The sequence below is a fragment of the Lepus europaeus genome, chromosome 11 (genome assembly GCF_033115175.1).
Source record: "Lepus europaeus isolate LE1 chromosome 11, mLepTim1.pri, whole genome shotgun sequence".
Taxonomy (NCBI): Eukaryota; Metazoa; Chordata; class Mammalia; order Lagomorpha; family Leporidae; genus Lepus; species Lepus europaeus.
The window spans coordinates 30768032-30789446 of record NC_084837.1 but is presented as its reverse complement, the minus strand read 5'-3'; the positions used below and the strand labels follow the sequence as shown (position 1 = coordinate 30789446).

Below are 21415 nucleotides of genomic sequence, written 5' to 3'. Positions count from 1 at the left end.
GTTCAGATCAGTCTCAAACTATCATTTTAAAGAGTTAAAAAGAAATTCAAAGTGGCCCCACCTCATATTCTCCTGGCCTCTCTTCAACTCCCCCAAGGCTACCACACTCCAAGACAGGATTTGTTCCTCTTCAAACCAATTCAGACTCTTGATTAACTCAGTGCTTTGTCTTACTCAGGAAGACAAAATTTAATAAACACAGAATTAAGACTAGGTCATGTTAACCTGTACCAAATTACTTCTAACTTACTGTGTGATTTGAACCAGGGAATACTAAGTTTCTAAACTTAAACATTTTGAATATGACTCTAATATTTTAAAAGACAATATCCTGTACCTATTCTCCTCCTTTGTTCCCAAGACAATGTAATCACAGGTAAATTTTTAAAACTTACATAGGTTGAATTATAGATTTTAGACTATCCTTGTGCATTATTTGTTATGATTTTCAAAGTTCTATAGATTAAGAAAACATATGTTTTAACAAATAAAAAATATTCTGGGAGTTGGAAATCAAGAAACCTGCTAATTTTGTCTTCCAAATTTGAATTTATGTTTTGCTTAAAATGTATTTATTGCAAGTTAATTGTTTGAGGAATTTCTAAGAAAAGGCCCTCTGCAGAGATATTCTGCAGTTTTAGTTTTTAGAGAAACATAGTCAATTCCCATCACCCTCTCTTGTCTTCATTCACAGCAAAATAAATAGCTGCTCCCTCCAGAGGGGCCCTGTGTGATCTGGTCGAGCCCTGGAACTGCTGGAACTCTTCAGTGCAGCATTCACAAGTCAATCATCTTCATCTGCCTCTGGTTCCTCTGTCAACTGGACGTGGTCTCTGGCAAGTCATCTCCCATCTATTGGAACCTTTCTGACATGCATCTCACATGTATTTGATGGTTACCTTGAACTTAGATATTTCATACCCAAGCAAATTCACGACCTGGGTCTGCTTCACTGTTGGCATGTTATCATAGATCACAGTCAGACAGAAGTGTCACCACACCTCTCTTGAAGGCAGTACACAGACCCAGATGCCTCATCTGTGGCTCTGTGGAATGGGAGAACTGCTCAAGGGGTCCCTGGTCCAAGCACAGGGTGAAAGTGGCTTTGTTAGCAGCTCCTGTATAGTCCACTTCCTTCTATTTCGTGAGCCACTCAATGACCTCCTCCTTAGTGCAGCTGGTGAAAAGAAGACTAACTTCATCTCTCAGGTTCTAGGTGACCTGCTAGAGTTGTCTTTGTACTCGTCAGATGGGATGCAACCCAAGGCCATCATCATTGCTTTGTTTTTGCCAAAGAACACACAGCTGTGCTTCCAGGTGTTCCACATGTCCTTTTGTTTGCTGTTCCTCATGTTGGCCACGGAGATGATAAGAAGGTACTTGACATCTCTACACATTTCCAAAGCTCTTCTCTCATGTTCCCTTTCAGTCCAAGCTTTGTTCAAGGAAACTCTACCATCACAGTTGCATATGGGCAACACACTGAAGCCATATGCCAGGAACTTCAATTTATCTTTTATTTTAAAATTCTTCATAATTGTTAGAAGAATCTTTGTTAAGAAATTCAAAAGGAAACTGTTGACTACTTTCTTTGTCTTCATATTTATTATTGAGAGAAACAATGAGTACTTATAATATGTTTTGGGAAGGAATGGGCAATTTAAAACAAAGCAATTATTTCTAAATATTTCTAAACATTTTAAAGCCTCTTGGAATAAAAGACAAATTTTGATCCTCAAAAAAAATCCTAGCAACTCAGAAAATATAATGAAAAAATATATATGAGAAAACATAATATTTAGGAATATTTAGAGGTAATTATAATATAAGCTAAAGTGAAAAGAGATTTGGAAATTTTTAAACAAAGTAAACTACTATATACAGCAGTGACCTAAAATACACAAAGTTTTAAAGGCTTTGCTATAAACCTTCCCTAGAATTTTTATTCAAACTCCTCTATGAACATATTAATTTCATCTATCTTTTTTTTATTTTTTACTTTTATTTAATAAATATAAATTTCCAAAGTACAACTTTTGGATTATAGTGGCTTTTTCCCCCCATACCTCCATCCCACCCACAACCCTCCCATCTCCCACTCCCTCTCCCATTCCATTCACATCAAAATTCATTTTCAATTATCTTTATATACAGAAGATCAATTTAGTATATACTAAGTAAAGATTTCAACAGTTTGCACCCACACAGAAACATAAAGTGTAAAGTACTGTTTCAGTACTAGTTATAGCATTAATTCACATTGGACAACACATTAAGGATCCTACATGGGGAGTAAGTGCACAGTGACTCCTGTTGTTGATTTAACAAATTGATACTCTTATTTATGGAGTCACTAATCACCTGAGGCTCTTGTCATGAGTTGCCAAGGCTATGGAAGCCTCTTGAGTTCGCCAACTCTGATCTTATTTAGACAAGACCATAGTCAAAGTGGAAGTTCTCTCCTCCCTTCAGAGAAAGGTGCCTCCTTCTTTGATGGCCCATTCTTTCCACTGGGATCTCACTCACAGAGATTCTATTTTCATTTAGGTCATTTTTTTTTCCCAGAGTGTCTTGGCTTTCCATGCCTGAAATACTGTCTTGGGCTTTTTAGCTGGAGCCGAATGCCTTAAGGGCTGATTCTGGGGCCAGAGTGCTGTTTAGGAAATCTGCCGCTGTTTATCCCACTTCCCATGTTGGATGGTTCTCTCCTTTTTAATTCTATCAGTTAGTATTAGCAGACACTAGTTTTGTTTATGTGATCCCTTTGACTCTTAATCCTATCATTATGATAAATTATAAACTGAAACTGATCACATCTATCTTAACTACTCATTTTTTCAGCATATTTCCATACAGCCCCTATTGTTAATTATATGTATTGCAGAGTTCTTTGATCTGGTTAGTTGCTATAGCAAGAGCTGAATGAATGTTCCTTATCTGTTCTAAAACAAAAAAGGAACAGTGGCTTGATAACCTATAAAGGTGTCAGTAGCATTTTCAATATTTTTATATGAGATAAAAAAATAGGTTATGTTTTAATGACTGAATCTTCTCTATTAGAATATCATGGCCTCATGAATGTAATATATTGCACATTCCAAATTTTAATATATAGGTCCTAAATATTTCTGCTGTAGCCCTAATTGGACAATGCAATGGATATTATTAGTGCCATGCCCATTTCTCCTATTTAAGTACACATTAATTCAATTTCCAGCTAAAGACATAGGATCTTCTCTGGACATCAAAGTCTATGTTGCCTACCCCTGAAGCAGGCCAGAAATATTAAGGAATTAGTATCCACTGGCCCCAGAACCTCCCAAGTAATAACTAACGACAGTAGTGTTGCTTCTCCAAAGAGAAGCCCTCTAGAATGTACCTATTAGAGTCCCAGAGTTTGCTCCACAGAGTTAAAAATTTTAAATTTAAAAAACAAACAAAAAACTAGAAAGAAGAAAGAAATGTCTGCATGTACCAGTATTACTGCAAATATAGTTTTGTAAAACTTTGTTTTATACCTTTCGTTTTTTTTTTAAGATTTATTTATTTATTTGAAAGTCGGAGTTACATGGAGAGAGAGAAGGAGAGGCAGAGAGAAAGAGAGAGAGAGAAGTCTTCCATCTGCTGGTTCACTCCCCAACTGGCCACAGTGGCTGGAGCTGCTGTGATCCGAAGCCAGAAGCTTCTTCTGGGTCTGCCATGTGGGTGGAAGGGCCCAAGGACTTGGGCCATCTTCTACTGCTTTCCCAGGCCATAGCAGAGAGCTGGATCAGAAGTGGAGCAGCCGGGGCTCAAACCAGCGCCCATATGGGATGCCGACGCTTCAGGCGGCAGCTTTACCTGCTGCGCCACAGCACCAGCCCCATTTTATAACTTTGTAAAACCAGTGATTAAGAATGTCATGCTACTATAGTTTTAATGATCTGTGATTACTGTAAAATTTACTCTACATAGGTGAAATGGTCATTTTTCCATTCAACTATTTTTAGTCATTGTCTATATTCCCAAAACTAGGGTCTTTTGCTTTTTACTTGATGAGTTTCTTATTTGGTGAAGTATTAATCCTTTTCACTGTAATGTAAATTTAAAATATGTTATCTCAAAAACTAAAAAAGAAAGGGCATAGGAAGGAGGGTGGGATTGATGGTGGAGGGAAGGAGGGAGGGAGAAAGGGAATATCACGTTCTTAGGATTGAAAGTCAGAGTTACATGGAGAGCACATTGAATCTGCCAAAAACTAGTTAAAAATTAAAAAAAAAATTTTTTTAAAGAAAATGGTCTGAGGGAGTGGCTGGAGGAAGCAATCTTCAGATTGGAATGTTAGAATTGGGTCACTTCCTGCCAGATGATAACAGCAAACATATATTCAGACCCAAGTAGGGCATTGCTAACCTCTGGTACTGATATAACAGCATGTTTATTAAAGCTAAAGCATAGCAGATTGGGAAGAATGAGGGAGGAGGGAAGACAGGCTCTTAAGAGAAGAACTCTGGGCTGGCGCCATAGCTCACTAGGCTAATCCTCCGCCTGTAATGCCGGCACCCAGGGTTCTAGTCCCGGTCAGGGCATCGGTTCTGTCCTGGTTGCTCCTCTTCCAATCCAGCTCTCTGCTGTGGCCCCGGAGTGCAGTGGAGGATGGTCCAGCTCCTTGGGCCCTGCACCCACATGGGAGACCAGGAGAAAGCACCTGGCTCCTGGTTTCAGATTGCCGGCTTCAGTGTGCCGGCCATAGCAGCCACTTGGGGGGTGAAGCAACGGAAAAAGGAAGACCTTTCTCTCTGTCTCTTTCTCTCTCTCACTGTCTAACTCTCCCTGTAAAAAAAAAAAAAAAAAAAAAAAAAAACTCTGAGCAAAGTTATAAAAAGTATATAAGTCGCCGGCGCCGCGGCTCACTAGGCTAATCCTCCGCCTTGCGGCGCCGGCACACCGAGTTCTAGTCCCGGTCGGGGCACCGATCCTGTCCCGGTTGCCCCTCTTCCAGGCCAACTCTCTGCTATGGCCCGGGGGGCGCAGTGGAGGATGGCCCAAGTGCTTGGGCCCTGCACCCCAAGATAAGACCAGGATAAGCACCTGGCTCCTGCCATCAGATCAGCACAGTGCGCCGGCTGCAGCGCGCTTACCGCTGCGGCCATTGGAGGGTGAACCAACAGCAAAAGGAAGACCTTTCTCTCTGTCTCTCTCTCACTGTCTGTCCACTCTGCCTGTCAAAAATTAAAAAAAAAAAAAAATTTAAAAATTTTTAAAAAGTGTATAAGTAGTAAGGAGCAAGTAATAAAAAGTAAAGAATACATTATTGCATCTTGCCTTCCTGTCATTAAGACACAGGCATAACATTTATTATGATTGTACCTCTTCAGTTTTTCTAGGTTAAATGATAAACTTAGTAAATCTGTTATAAACCTTTTATCTTTTCTTTAGAAATCCTTGTCTTTTATTCATCTTTTCTTTTCTTTTCTTTTCTTTTTTTTTAGATGTGAGAGAAGGGAGATTTTTTTCCCCAGAAACTTTTAAAGATATAAAAATTTCATGCATTTCATAAATACAAATTTAGGAACATAGTGATTCACCCAACCCTACCTTACCTCCCACCCACATTCCTACCCATCTTCCTCATCCCTCTCCTATCTCCTATTCCCATTCTTATTTTTTACTAAGATTTATTTTCAGTTAACTTTATACACATAAGATTAACCCTACACTGGCCGGCGCCATGGCTTATCAGGCTAATCCTCTGCCTTGCGGCACCGGCACACTGGGTTCTAGTCCCGGTCAGGGCGCCAGATTCTATCCCGGTTGCCCCTCTTCCAGGCCAGCTCTCTGCTATGGCCCGAGAAGGCAGTGGAGGATGGCCCCAGTCCTTGGGCCCTGCACCCGCATGGGAGACCAGGAGAAGCACCTGCCTCCTGGCTTTGGATCAGCGAGATGCGCCGGCCGCAGTGGCCACTGGAGGGTGAACCAACTGCAAAAAGGAAGACCTTTCTCTCTGTGTCTCTCTCTCTCACTATCCACTCTGCCTGTCAAAAAAAAAAAAAAAAAAAAAAAGATTAACCCTACACTAAATACAGAGTTCAACAACTAGTATGGGGAAAAAAAAAAAAAAACCTGCTGGCTTTAAATGGAACCAGAGAGATATATTGTGCTGCAGATGTAAATTATAAAAGAAGCAGCCCTGTCCCTGAAGCTAAAATTTCCAAAAGTGCAAGATACCCATGGTCCACGAGGATGTTCTATGGCTTCTCTGGCCAACCCCAACAGGAACAAAACAGAATTTATCCTGTGCTTCTGAAAAGCAGCACGAGCATGACACTGAGCCCTAATACACATTACATGTCAGGGTAGAATATGTCAATCCACCATGCCATTGGAGACGTTTATCAAAAGTTGGGTATGGTCAGCTAACAACTGATACAGTAGAAATGATACAGCAACAACTCATCATATGATGAAAGTCCTATTTTCAGGATTATATCTGAGCAGGCCTCAAAGGCCCAAGTAATTTACACAAATAGGCTCAGCCTTTCACAGTGAGGGTGCAGTTGCAGTGATTTCAATTTCCCAACTCATACTTAGGGCTTGTATGGGGGTTCCTTATAACTAGCTGATAAATGAGGGTATAACTATGAGCTTGTCTCACATTTTAATTAGTCTGATTTATTAGTTTTTACCGAAAATATTGGTGCTTTAATGAAGCCTCACTCAATGATCCTGTAAGATAGCAGTGAGTAGAAATCTCTCCTTGGGCTCAACTTGGTTTGAATGAAAATGCTGAAAGATGAGGTTTCATTAGCAGGAAGCATCAGAAAGGCTAGAAATACTGAAAATAAATTTTATCTCTTTGTAATTCTCCTAGAGCCAGGCTATACTATCTAATCTGTGAACCACTGGTCTAAGAAATACATTCAATGAAATGGAATCTGAACCGAAATATTCCATGGGAGTCAAAGCATTCCAACAGTTCATCAAAGAAACACTTATCAAGAACTTACCTACACCTAGCAATATGCATGAAATTGGTTCTGAACAACATGGTCCTTTCTCACAAAGAACTCACATACTAAAATCTATGTTATCCTCATCATCTGACACTACCTATAAATGCAACAGTCTGGAAACTAGTTTTCCAGATTCTGTTTTAGACCTGGACTTTCCAAAACTATGAGGTATAGTGGATGTATACATACACACTCACACACACACACCACTACAGCAAACCTGTTCCAACTTTTGCTTTAACACGTCTGGATTTCTTCTTAGACTGCTGGAGTTCATGACAGAAAATCCCTGCCACTGTCATTCTTGTTATCACTTCCTTTGCTTTTGATCTAGACTTTCTTTTCTCTCCTATTTTTTTCCTTCTATCACCTGTCACTTCACCTTGACTCTCAGTTTTCACACAGGAGTGTCTGTCTTCTTCCAACATCGCTATGCTATTGAGCCCTTCTTGCTTTCTGGTATTTACACAGAGAATGGACTAATCACAGTGTCAAGGATTAAATAGTACTTGATCATTACACATTGGAATATTTTTCCAAACAGTACACATTCGCTCTTTATCTTTCTGACTTCTTGGCCCAGTGCCATTCATATGCTTGAGAATATCAGGTAACCAAAGTTGCTTGTAAATGAATATAATAATCCTGTTTTCCTAGTTCTAATAGTGAATTTGTGAATTTGTGAGTCTTATTAAGAGGAGATATAAGAAATAGTTTTGATAAACATGCCTGACTTCTGTAGAATCATTTTTCTGTGCAGTGCTATCACTCATGTTGCTAATAAGTATGCTGATATACTCATTTATTTAATAGGCATTTGCCAACTTTCTATTATATTTGGAGCTCCTTGCTAGGCACTGGAAATAGAGAGTAAGTTTATCTTATCAAGGAACTCACATTTAATGAAGGAAATCAGCAAGTATACAATTAATTTTTATATGACTTGATAAATAATATAGCAGAAATAACACAAAACGCAATGAGAACTCGAAGGAGAACTATCTCTACCTGGGGGTTACAGGAAAACTTCAGATGAAGTAAAATATCTGAGTCACATCTTCTTAAAGTGTTGTAGGCTGAAGATCTACAAATTGGGTAATGAAGAAATACAATGTGCATGAGAGCACAATATAACAATGTATTTAGAGAACATAACAATATATCTAAGAACATGGTTTATTCAGTTGAGTAATGAAACTTGGAAGAAATGTGAATTCATGATCTAGAATAACCTTGGTTGCTGGAGTCTGGCCTTTAACCTGAGATGCCAAATGGAAAGAAACTGAAGGATTTTATGCATAAAAGTAGCATAATCAGGCTTGCACATAACAAAATCACTCTGACCTTAACTGAGGAAAACTGGAGAAATGTAAGCTGAGAAACCAGATGGCAAACCAAGAGGAGGAGTGAGAGCCTAGAGAGGAGCTGATAGCAGAGGAGACAGACAAGAGAGACATGAGGAGGTAAAATCATAGAGCCAGGTGAGTAATTTGTATGTGGAGTAAGAGGAAGGCAGAGAGGAAAGTAATAGAGGAAATACCCAAGTAAGGTACCCAGGCTCCCAGTGTAACAAGCTGGATGGTAGCTTTGATTTCACTAAGTAAAAAGACTTGGAGATAGGAGAATATTTAGATAGTACATGTCAAGATGGAGAGTTTGTCTTGGAAAGGTGGGATATTCTGCAGAAATAAATAATAGTTACAATGGGTGAGAATCTCATGAGAAAGAACAGGGCCAGACAGACAAGACACACAGATGCCCCTCAGCTTATGATAGGGTAACATCCTGATAAACACAGTGGAAGTTGAAAATACAAGTGACAAAATTCATTCAATACAGCTAATATACTAAACAGTATAGATTAGGCTACCCTAAATGTGCTCGCAACACTCAACATTATCCTCAAGTTCAGCAAAATCATCTAATACAAATCCTATTTTATAATAAACTATTGAATATGTCTAATAATTGAATGCCTATATGCAAAAAGCACTGATAACACAGTGCACTGTAAACAAAGGGTTGTTTGCCTTCATGATCACATGAGTCATTGGGAGTTGCAGCTCACGGCCACTGCCCAGGATAATGAGAGTATCATACCTCATGTGGCTAACCTAGGAAAAGACCAAAATTGAAAATTTGAGGTACAGCTTCTACTGACTATATTTTGTTTTCACACCATCATAAAGTTTTAAAAAAAGCAGTAATTTGAACCATCATATGTTGGGAATCTTCTGAATAGGTATTAGAATTTTAAAATAAATCTTTAAAGGGGGGGAGGAGCAATGCTATGGTGTAGCAGGTAAAGCCACCGCCTGCAGTGCTGGCATCCCATATTAGCTCTGGTTTGAGTCCTGGCTGCTCCTCTTCCAATCCAGCTCTCTGCTATGGCCTGGGAAAGCAGTAGAAGATGGCCCAAGTCCTTGGGCCCTCCACCCATGTGGGAGACCCAGTAGAAGCTCCTGGCTCCTGGCTTCAGATCAGCACAGCTCCAGCCAACTGGGGAGTGAACCAGCAGATAGAAGACCTTTCCTTCTCTGCCTCTCCTTCTCTCTCTGTGTAACTCTGACTTTCCAATAAATAAATAAATCTTTTAAAAAAAAGAATTTTAAGATTTTTGTTTGCCTTACCTTTTTATTATATAAATTTAAAGTGAACAATATGATGTTTTGATATGCAGATACACAGTGATTCCTATAGTCAAGTAAATTAAATAGGTAAACTTCTGGGGTGGGCTTTTAGCATAGTGGTCAGTCATTGCTTAAGACATCTACATCCCATACCAAAGCGCTTTGGCTAAAGTCTGGGCTCTGCTTGATTCCAACTTCCTGCTGATGCACGCCCTGGGAAGTAACAAATGTTGGCTCAAATACTAAGGTCACTGTCACCCACATGGGAGACCTAGATGGAGTTCCCAGTTCCCAGTTCCCAGTTTTGACCTGGCCCAGCACCAGCCATTATGGACATTTGGAGAATAAATCAACAGATAGGATCCCTCTAACCTTCTCTCTCTCTTTCTCTCCCCTCTGCCTTTCAAAGAAATAAATGAATAATAAAAATGCTAGCTGTTGCTATGATGTTTCCATTTAAAAAACTAAATAAAACTACCATCAAATTATCATTTAAAATGGAAATCACACCCAAAAGTATGGCACTTAGAAATTAATGTTCAGGGCTGCCGCCACGAACATTAGTCTGCGAGGATTAGTTCAGGCTAATCCTCCGCCTGCAGCACACACCAGGTTCTAGTCCTGGTCGGGGCGCCGGATTCTGTCCCGGTTGCTCCTCTTCCATTCCAGCTCTCTGCTATGGCCCGGGAGTGCAGTGGAGGATGGCCCAAGTGCTTGGGCCCTGCACTTCCAAGGGAAACCAGGAGAAACACCTGGCTCCTGGCTACGGATCAAAGCGGTGCGCCGGCCACAGCACACCAGCCGCAGCAGCCATTGGGGGGTGAACCAACAGAAAAAGGAAGACCTTTCTCTCTTTCTCTCTCTCTCACTGTCCACTCTGCCTGTCAAAAAATAAAAAATTAAAAAAAGAAATTAATGTTCAGAAATCCTACCCAAATAGAGATTAACATTAAGAATCATTTAGTTGGCCACTATTGTGGCATAGTGGCTAATACCAGCATCCCATATGGGCACCAGTTCCTGTCCAGGCTGCTCCACTTCTGATTCAGCTCCCTGCTAATGTACCTGGGAAAATCAGCCCAAGATAGCCCAAGTTGTTGGGCCCCCGTACACATATGGTAGACCTGAAAGAAGCTCCTGGCTCCTGATTTCAGCTTATCTCAGCCCAGGCTGTTGTAGCCATTTGGGGACAGAACCAACAGAACTCTCTCTGTCTCTACTATCTGTAACTCTGCATTTCAAATCAATAAATAAATCTTTAACATTTAAATTAAAAAAGAATTATTTAGTCACATAAGGCAATTGTCTTCCTAAAATGACTCAATATAATTTATCCAGTTGAAACTCTGTTACCACCCTTAATGTTCTCATTTATCAAACCAAATTCTCTATTTATTTATTTGAAAGTCAGATTTACAGAGAGAGGAAGAAACAGAGAGAAAGAAAGAGCACTTGAGTCATCTTCTACTGCTTTTCCCAGGCCATTAGTAGGAAGCTGGATCCTAAGTGTAGTAACCAGGACACAAACTAGCACCCATATGGCATACCAGCATTGCAGGCAGTGGTTTTACCAGGTAGGCCACAACATTGGCTCCATTTCTCTATTTTTTTAAATGTTTATTTATTTTAATCTACTTAATAGAGCAACCGAAATACAGAGACAGACACAGAGCCATTGATCTTCTATCAGCTGGTTCAACTCCTCAAAAACCTTCAACAGCCAGGGCTGGGCCAGGCTAAAATCAGGAGCCCAGGACTCCATCAGGATTTCCTATGTGGGTGGCAGCAGTCCAAGTACCTGAGTCATTATCTGCTGCCTCCAAGGATGCATTAAGAAGAAGCTGTATTAGAAGTTGAGAAGCCAAGACTCAAACAGGCACTCTGATATGGGATGAGGGTGTCCCAAGTGGCACATTAACCCTGCACTACAACACCTGCCCAGATCTCTCTTTCCTGATTTATTCATTTATGTATTATACTTATTATTCACTAATTAATACAGCCCAAATATCAATGGCCTTATATGTTTAGTCCTGACATTATTTCTGAGATCCTGAACAAGACAGACTTTGCTAGAATTAGGGTAATTCTTTTCAGTCTAGTGGGTATTACCCTATACCAAATTTTTTAAAATTGTTTTCAATCCCTTGCTTAAAATTAAATACTTGTATTACATATTGAAAGAAATTATATTAAATCTTATAGTCAATCTAACTTTTAAAATATTTCCTTCAAAAATAAATGACATATCTTAAAAAATATCAGTACAATAGTCCCCTGATATGGTCAGTTTCCCACTTCATAAGTTATTCATTATCATCTCATTCAAATCCCCTAGTTCAGAGAATGATTTTCTTTGAAAAACAAGAACAAAAAATTACTTGGTAAAAGTCAAAACTAATTTCTGAATCTCACTTCAATATAGTTAGATTTTGTAACACAATAGGGTTCTAATCATATCCTGATTGGTACAGATTTATGCAAAGAGTTTATGGGAGCATTAATGGATGTTCAGAAAGTCACTCTGTGCATACCAAAATGTGATTATGCCTGAGGATATGTAAAGTCACCCACAGCTGGAAACATGCTAAAATAATAAAGCAAGAGTTAGAAATGCTCTTTTAATTATGAATTTCTTTTCTATTTTTAGATAGTACTAATCTTCACAAACTTGTACTAGAGATACATTATTTTAATTTAAATTTTCATTCCTTAAAATTCCTATATATAGAAAATTAAGGAAATATATCACTGACATATTTTACAGTTCCAACCTTCAGAAAAATTCCTAAGAGGGCTTTATATTTTTATCTCAAAGAGAAAAAAATGCTCACAATTAAATTCACGTGCTTAATTAAATTAGATAAATAGATTTTAAGATGTGTGCATTTAATGGAAAAAGTGTTATAAGCACAGAAAGGATAAAACACATCCTTAGCAGCCACCCAAAAGAACTTAGCTGTCCTAGTTCTTATTTCATAGCTTCAAGGGAAGAAGCTAGCATTTATTGATCAGCCTCCTAACCAGTCATATGATAACACACAATTTATCTAATTCAATTCTTTCAAAGCACTGTATTATTAGCCCCCATTTCATAAGAGAAAAAAGAATATCACCAAAAAGCCTATAGTGATTTTAAAATATTTTCATAGGGGCACACGTTTGACTCAATGATGAAGACATCTCTTGGGATGCCATATCCCATATCAGAGTGCCTGGGTTTGAATCCCAGCCCCATTTCTGATGATACCAGCTTACCCTAAGAAGGTAAGTAAAAAATAAATTTTAAAATAAAACAACAAGATGTATCCTCAAATCCATGTGAAATGTGAAGTCTGATTCTCTTCCCCTTCATTATGAGTGAATATAGTAACTTAGAATATGATAGAAGTAGCAATGTGTGACTTCTAAGACTAGATCATAAGGACACTGAAATTTCCTCCTTGCTCTTTTTTCTTGCTGTGTCCTCACATGTGAGAGGCAGAGAGAGAGAGAAAAAGAGGCAGGGAGGGAGAGAATTTAAAAGAGCACCAGCCTTCTCAGATTAGAGATCCACCCTTATGATCTTTTTCAATCTTTTCCACCTCCTCAAAAACCCTCTCTCCACATAGTCAAAGTGGAAACTCCAGCACATTAATTTAAGTGGGGAGGGCATAAACATTAAGTCTTTACACATCCTATAGAAAGGTTCACATGGCAAGGAACTGAGGGCCAATAGCCATGTTGAGTGAACCAGCTTGTAAGCAGCTCTTGCAGCTCCAACCCAGACTTCAGATGCCTGTAGCCCTGATCAATATCATGGGTGGAACCATCTGAGAGTCCCTAAGGTAAATTAATCCTAAGTAATAAACTGCATGAGAAAATAAACATTTTTGTTGACGTTACTGAATTTTTGGGTAATTTGAAACAACAGTAGATAAGTAATATGAATAGGTCTCAGTAAGAGAAGAAACAGGGATTAGAAGCTAGGTTTTCTGATTGTTGGAGCATATTCTCTTTCCACCTTCCCCACTGCTTCTCCAATATTTATTTAAAAACTCATTCATTGTAAGAGTTTGCACATACCACCTCATAAGAATTCCAAGAGATTGGTTTTGCAATAATTATACACAAAAACTATAATTGTGATTAAAAATAAATGTTAAATAAAAGATATTTTTCATAGTATAGAACTGGTTCTACCTCTAAAGAACACTCCAATCTGTCTACTTCTTTCTTATCTCCACCATGACTACTCTGATCTGTTGCACATCATCTGTAGCCTGGACCACCTCAGTAGCCTGATTCCCTCCCATAGTTTTTTTCTCCAATCTGTCACATAGCAGGATAAGTGAATTTTTTAAACATAAATCAAACTATGTTATTTTCTCACTTAAAATTCTTCTATGACTTAATGTGAGCCTTTTGACTTTATGTGATTCATTTTGCTGGTTATACTTAATCATCTAAATGAAAGTGAGTGGTACTGATCATATGGTCACTTAAATGGGACTGCATTATACTGTAATTACCTGGCAAATATAATAAACATACACACACACACATACTCACATATACACAACCCTCTATCCTCCGTTTCTTTTCACTTCTGCACACTGTTTTTTTTGTCCTGTAAACCCAGCCCCAATATGATCTCAGAGCCTTCATAATTTGCAAGTCAAGGAAGAAGATGAGCTCAAAGGCATAAAAGATGAACTCAGATTTTAAGTTATGGGCTAGCTAAAGAATATAAACCCTGTGAAATAAAGGCTGGAGATGGAAAATTTTAGAATATAAGAATGTTAATATAACTGAAGCATTTTGAAATGAATAAAACATTCCAGGGACCTGCATTGTGGTGCATGGGCTAGGCTGCCAACCACAATGTCAGCATCAAACTTTGAAGTGCCAATTCAAGAGTGTGTTTGTGTGTGTGTGTCTCTCTCTCCATCTGTTTATCACTGTACCTTTTAAATAAATCTTTTAAAATCCATAGTATTCGATTTCATCAAAATGAAACGCAGAAACTAGTAGAACAGGAAAGTGTGATAGTGAAGAGAAATAAAAATGAAATGAAGAACTCAATAGATCAAATGACAAACACATTAAAGAGCCTTAAAAACAGAATGGGTGAAGCAGAAGAGAGAATATCGGACTTAGAAGGCAGAGCACAGGAAAGTATACAGTCAAGCCAAAGAAAAGGAAATTAGAAATCTAAAAAATATTGTCTGGAATCTACAGGATACTATTAAAAAAACCAACATTCGGGTTCTAGAAGTTCCTGAAGGCATGGAGAGGGAGAAAGGATTAGAAGGCCTTTTTTAGTGACATACTAGCAGAAAATTTCCCAGGTTTGGAGAAGGACAGACATCCTAGTACAGGAAGCTCATAGAACCCCTAATAAACATGAACAAAAGAGATCCTCACCACGACACATCGTAATTAAACTCACCACAGTGAAACATAAAGAAAAGATCCTAAAATGCACAAGAGAGAAACGTCAGATTACTCTCAGAGGATCTCCAATTAGACTCACAGCTGACTTCTCATCAGAAACCCTACAAGCTAGGAGGGAATGGCGAGGTATAGCCCAGGTACTAAGAGAGAAAAACTGCCAGCCCAGAATATTATATCCTGCAAAGCTCTCATTTGTGAATGAAGGTGAAATTAAGACTTGTCATAGCAAACAGAAATTGAAAAAATTTGTTGCCACTCGTCCTGCCATGCAAAAGATGCTTAAAGATGTGTTACACACAGAAACACAGAAACACGGTCATCAATATGAAAGAAGGTAAAGGAAGGAAACCTCACAGCAAAAGATCACAGGAATCTCAAACCATATATTAGAAAATATCTTAATATCTTTGGGAAATGGCAGGGCAAAGTTACTACTTATCAGTAGTCACATTGAATGTTAATGGCTTCAACTGTCCAGTTGAAAGACACAGATTGGCTGACTGGGTTAAGGAACATAACCCACCTATTTGCTGCTTACAAGAAACACATCTTTCTAACAAAGATGCATGCAGAATGAAAGTGAAAGGCTGGAAAAAGATATACCATGCCAACAGAAATGAAAAAAGAGCGGGCATAGCCATCTTAATGTCAGACAAAATAAACTTTAACACAAAAACTGTTAAGAGATACAAAGAGGGGCACTATATAATGATTCAGGGATCCATTCAACAGGAAGATATAACGATTATCAATGTATATGCACCTAATTACAGGGCACCGGTTTATTTAAAGGATTTGTAAAGGAACTTAAAGGGAGACGTAGACTCCAATACAATAGTACTGGGGGACTTGAATACTCCACTCTCAGAAATAGACAGATAAACAGCCAGAAGATCAAAAAGGAGACAGAAGATTTAAATGACACTATAGCTCAAATGGATCTAACAGATATCTACAGAACTTTTCAAGCTACACAGAAAGCATTTACATTCTTCTCAGCAGTATATGGAACCTTGTCAAGGACTGACCACATGCTAGGCCATAAAGCAAGTCTCAGCAAATGCAAAAGAATTAGAATCATACCATGCAGCTTCTCAGACCATAAAGGAATGAAGTTGGAAATTAGCAACTCAGGAATCCCTAGAGCATATGCAAACACATGGAGATTGAACAAAATGCTCCTGAATGAACAATGGGTCATAGAAGAAATCGAAAGAGAAATTAAAAACTTTCTGGAAGTAAATGAGGATAACAGCACAACATACCAAAACTTATGGGATACAGCAAAAGCAGTGTTAAGAGGAAAGTTTATATCAATAGGTGCCTACATCAAGAAATTGGAAAGGCACCAAAGAGATGAGCTTTCAAGTCATCTCAAGGATCTAGAAAACCTGCAGCAAAGCAAACCCAAATCCAGTAGGAGAAGAGAAATAAATAAAATCAGGGCAAGATGGCGGAATAGGCAGGGAGCACACTTAGTCCGGGGGGAGAGAAGAGTTTGGCAAAGTAGCAGGATATAAAATCAATGCACAACAATCAACAGCCTTTGTATACACAGGCTGAGCAAGAACTTCTAAGATCAATCCCATTCACAATAACTACAAAAACAATCAAATACCTTGGAATAAGGTATTTAACCAAGGACATTAAAGATCTCTACAATGAAAATTACAAGACCTTAAAGAAAGAAATAGAAGAGGATACCAAAAAATGGAGGAATCTTCCATGCTCATGGATTGGAAGAATCAACATCATCAAAATGTCCATTCTCCCAAAAGCAATTTACAGATTCAATGCAATACCAATCAAAATACCGAAGATATTGTTCTCAGATCTGGAAAAAAATGATGCTGAAATTCATATGGAGACACGGGAGACATCAAATAGCTAAAGCAATCTTGTACAACAAAAACAAAGCCGGAGGCATCACAATACCAGATTTCAGGACATACTACAGGGCAGTTGTTATCAAAACAGCATGGTACTGGTACAGAAACAGATGGATAGACCAATGGAACAGAATAGAAACACCAGAAATCAATCCAAACATCTACAGCCAACTCATATTTGATCAAGGATCCAAAACCAATCCCTGGAATAAGGACAGTCTATTCAATAAATGGTGCTGGGAAAATTGGATTTCCACGTGCAGAAGCATGAAGCAAGACCCCTACCTTTCACCTTACACAAAAATTCACTCAACATGGATTAAAGACTTAAATCTACGACATGACACCATCAAATTATTAGAGAGCATTGGAGAAACCATGCAAGATATAGGTACAGGTAAAGACTTCTTGGAAAAGACTCCAGAAGCACAGGCACTCAAAGCCAAAATTAACATTTGGGATTGCATCAAATTAAGAAGTTTCTGTACTTCAAAAGAAACAGTCAGGAAAGTGAAGAGGCAACCAACAGAATGGGAAAAAATATTTGCAAACTATGCAACAGATAAAGGGTTGATAACCAGAATCTACAAAGAAATCAAGAAACTCCACAAAAACAAAACAAACAACCCACTTAAGAGATGGGCCAAGGACCTCAATAGACATTTTTCAAAAGAGGAAATCCAAATGGCCAACAGACACATGAAAAAATGCTCAAGATCACTAACAATCAGGGAATTGCAAATCAAAACCACAATGAGGTTTCACCTCACCCCGGTGAGAATGGCTCACATTCAGAAATCTACCAACAACAGATGCTGGCGAGGATGTGGCAAAAAGGCACACTAACCCACTGTTGGTGGGAATGTAAACTGGTTAAGCCACTATGGAAGTCAGTCAGGAGATTCCTCAGAAACCTGAACATAACCCTACCATACAACCCAGCCATTCCTTGAAATTTACCCAAAGGAAATTAAATTGGCAAACCTAAAAGCTGTGTGCACATTAATGTTTATTGCAGCTCAATTCACAATAGCTAAGACCTGGAACCAACCCAAATGCCCATCAACAGTAGACTGGATAAAGAAATTATGGGACATGTACTCCATAGAATACTATACAGCAGTCAAAAACACTGAAATCCGGTCATTTGCAACAAGATGGAGGAATCTGGAAAACATTATGCTGAGTGAATTAAGCCAGTCCCAAAGGGACAAATATCATATGTTCTCCCTGATTGGTGACAACTAACTGAGCACCAAAGGGGAAACCTGTTTAAGTAAAATGGACACTATGAGAAACAGTGACTTGATCAGCTCTTGTCCTGACTTTTGATGTACAATGTAAAACTTTATCCATTTTAGTATTTTTTGTTCTAGTACTATTGGTTGAACTCTGTAATTAACACACAATTATTCTTAGGTGTTGAAATTTTAACTGAAAAGGGATCCCTGTTAAATATAAGAGTGGGAATAAGAGAAGGAATAGATGTGCAATTTGGAACATGCTCAATCGGACTTGCCCCAAATGGTGGAGTTAGAAATGTGTCAGGGAATTCCAACACAATCCCATCAAGGTGGCATGTACCAATGCCATCTCACTAGTCCAAGTGATCAATTTCAGTTCACAATTGATCACATTGATAGGTCTAAGATTCAAAGGGTTCACACAAACAAGACTAGTGTCTGCTAATAATAACTGATAGAATCAAAAAGGGAGAGAACGATCCAACATGGGAAGTGGGATACACAGCAGACTCATAGAACGGCAGATGTCCTAAATAGCACTCTGGCCTCAGAATCAGCCCTTAAGGCATTTGGATCTGGCTGAAGAGCCCATGAGAGTATTTTAGGCATGGAAAGCCAAGACAGTCTTGGGGAAAAAAAAAAAAAAAGAAGAAGACCTAAATGAAAGATCCCTGCAAGTGAGATCCCAGTGGAAAGAAGGGGGCCATCAAAGAAGGAGGTACCTTTCTCTGAAGGGAGGAGAGAACTTCCACTTTGACTATGACCCTGTCAGAATAAAATTGAAGTCGGTGAACTCAAAAAGCTTCCATAGCCTTGGCAACCCATGACTAGAGCCTAGGGAGATTACTGACGCCATAAACAAGAGTGTCAAATTGTTAAGTAAACAACAGGAGTCACTGTGTACTTACTTCTTTTTTTTTTTTACATTCATATGTTTAATACCAATTCCCCTTTCCAAAAATTCCCTGAAAGTTTAAAAACCAAAACAAAACCCGGCAGCCAAATACTATGACATCCCAATCAGTAAGCACAAAACAGAATGCTTTACAAAAATGAATAAAATATACCATGTGCACTCAGCTCCTCACTGTAGTACCCAAGTGAGGAGGCTGCTGTGACGATATCTGTAGGCAGTTTCTTTTGGCAGACAGCTCCAGTGGAATTGCCACTCTCAATTATTAAGTTATGTATAAGACATATGTGACCCATTGGATATTTGTGAAGTGACACTCGTGCGTCTGCTCATGCCCTGCTCCATCCGTCCGCCAGAAGCTGTCCGCCTCAGAGTCCGGGGGCTATTGTGGACTCCCATACTGCTACCTCGAGGTACCCTTTGCATTGGCCCCGAGGGGTGACCCCATGGTTGGGGTCCACCTTGCATTGGATGCCCCCAATTTGTGGTGGGCCACCCATGGGATGACCCCAGTGAGGGTCCTGGACCCCCAGTAGGATTGTGAGACCAACCAGAAGCTCCTGGGTAGCTGTGGCTGAATGCCTCAGGGGAGAGATTAGAAAGAACGATGTTACTAAAACCTAGTCTCATGCTTTCAGAGTCAAAAGCTTCAATTTCTCTGGCTTGACGCTCCAGCAGGCTTCGTATTCTTTCTGTGCGTTCATTCTGTAAAGCCAACATCTCTTCTTCAATCTTTTGTTCTAAGAGTGCCCTGCGGAGGGAGACCCTTTGTTCAAGCTCCCAAAGTTCTTGCATCTTGATTTTGCTTTGATATGCATTTAACAGCTCCAGTTCCTGCTGCAGCTGCATCTTCAAAACCTGGCACTCTGTTTCCTGTGCTTCATCCAAATGTAGAGCCTGTGTAGAGAGCATTTCAGTAATGCTGTGATCATACTGCTCAGCCAAGATGGCTAACTTCTGGGTCTGCTCATCCTTGAGCCGTTTTAGAACAGCTTTGTGCTCACTCTTTGGTGTAGTCTCCAGCAGGTGATTTCTTAGTGCTTTGTACAGTCTGGTTTGGATTTTACAGGTATCCTGAAACTGCTTCTTTATTTGGAGTTCTTTAGACTTCAAACTCTTAGGCTGTTGTCGTGTACTTACTTCTCATGTGCGATTTGTCCTTGATGTGTTGTCCAATGTGAAGTAATGCTATAACTAGTACTGAAACAATATTTTACACTTTGTGTTTCTGTGTGGGTGCAAACTGATGAAATCTTTACTTAATATATACTGAATCGATCTTCTGTATATAAAGATAATTGAAAATGAATCTTGATGTGAATGGAATGGGGGAGGGAGCGGGAGATGGGAGGGGTGCGAGTGGGAGGGAAATTATGGGGGGAGGGGAAGCCATTGTAAGCCATAAACTGTACTTTGGAAATTTATATTTACTAAATTAAAAAAATCCATAGTATAATAGAACTTTCCGTATTTATATGTAATCTAAACAAATATGAGTTTATTTATAATAATTTCTCTAGACAAATTACATTAACCATCAAGCTGTAAGCCAATAGACCAATTCATGTCTCTGATCTGCTTTTATTCTATGTCACATAGTATCTCAAATGTTCTTTCCTACAGAGTTGGCTATGGACATTAACTATAGCCAATCTTGTATTAACAAGGGCTACCTACTCTTGCTGCACCAAGTTCAGGGCTTAGAGATTTAAACTGAATAATAATGACTCTGCCTTTCCTGGCAACCATCCTGATGTGCTCACTCAGACTTCATGCTCTACTGCTCTACTGTGTCTTCATCTCTTCCTTTTTCTGTTTTTCTAGCTTTTTTAAAGTATATTTCTCAATCCCATGCCCTAGGTACTCCTAATATACCACTAGATCCTCATGTTCTCTTTATTCTCTCTACAATTCTTCCCTCCCTACTTTTGCTCAATATGGAAGAACAATGTGTTTCTCTCAGAAACCCTACAAGTATGTTTTCCAGACAGTGGCAGCAAAAAAGGTAATTCCCCCAGGAAATTCTAAATATCTGGAATTCCTGCTAATGTCTTCATTTTTATACTTCTTTAGTTATAGTTACATAGTAGGAAGAAAAATATCTACAGGAGACTTGCCTCTTAGATTTTAGTTTTTATAAAAATCAAATGATTTAAATATGCTCAAAATTAATATCTCTTAAGAGACCCACATTGAAGATTAATACACCATGGGGCCGACACTGTGGTGCAGTGGGTTAATGCCCTGGCCTGAAGCACTGGCATTCCATATGGGCACTGGTTTTGAGACCCAGCTGCTCCACTTCCAATCC

The 21415-nt window shown here is 39.0% G+C and overlaps 2 pseudogenes; both read right to left on the bottom strand.

The window, feature by feature from the left end:
- Positions 1 to 784: 784 nt before the first annotated feature.
- LOC133769396 (mRNA turnover protein 4 homolog) lies at positions 785 to 1423 on the bottom strand (annotated as a pseudogene).
- A 17903-nt stretch (positions 1424 to 19326) lies between these two features.
- On the bottom strand, positions 19327 to 20853 carry LOC133770447 (serine/threonine-protein kinase TAO1-like; annotated as a pseudogene).
- Between the last annotated feature and the right edge of the window lie 562 nt (positions 20854 to 21415).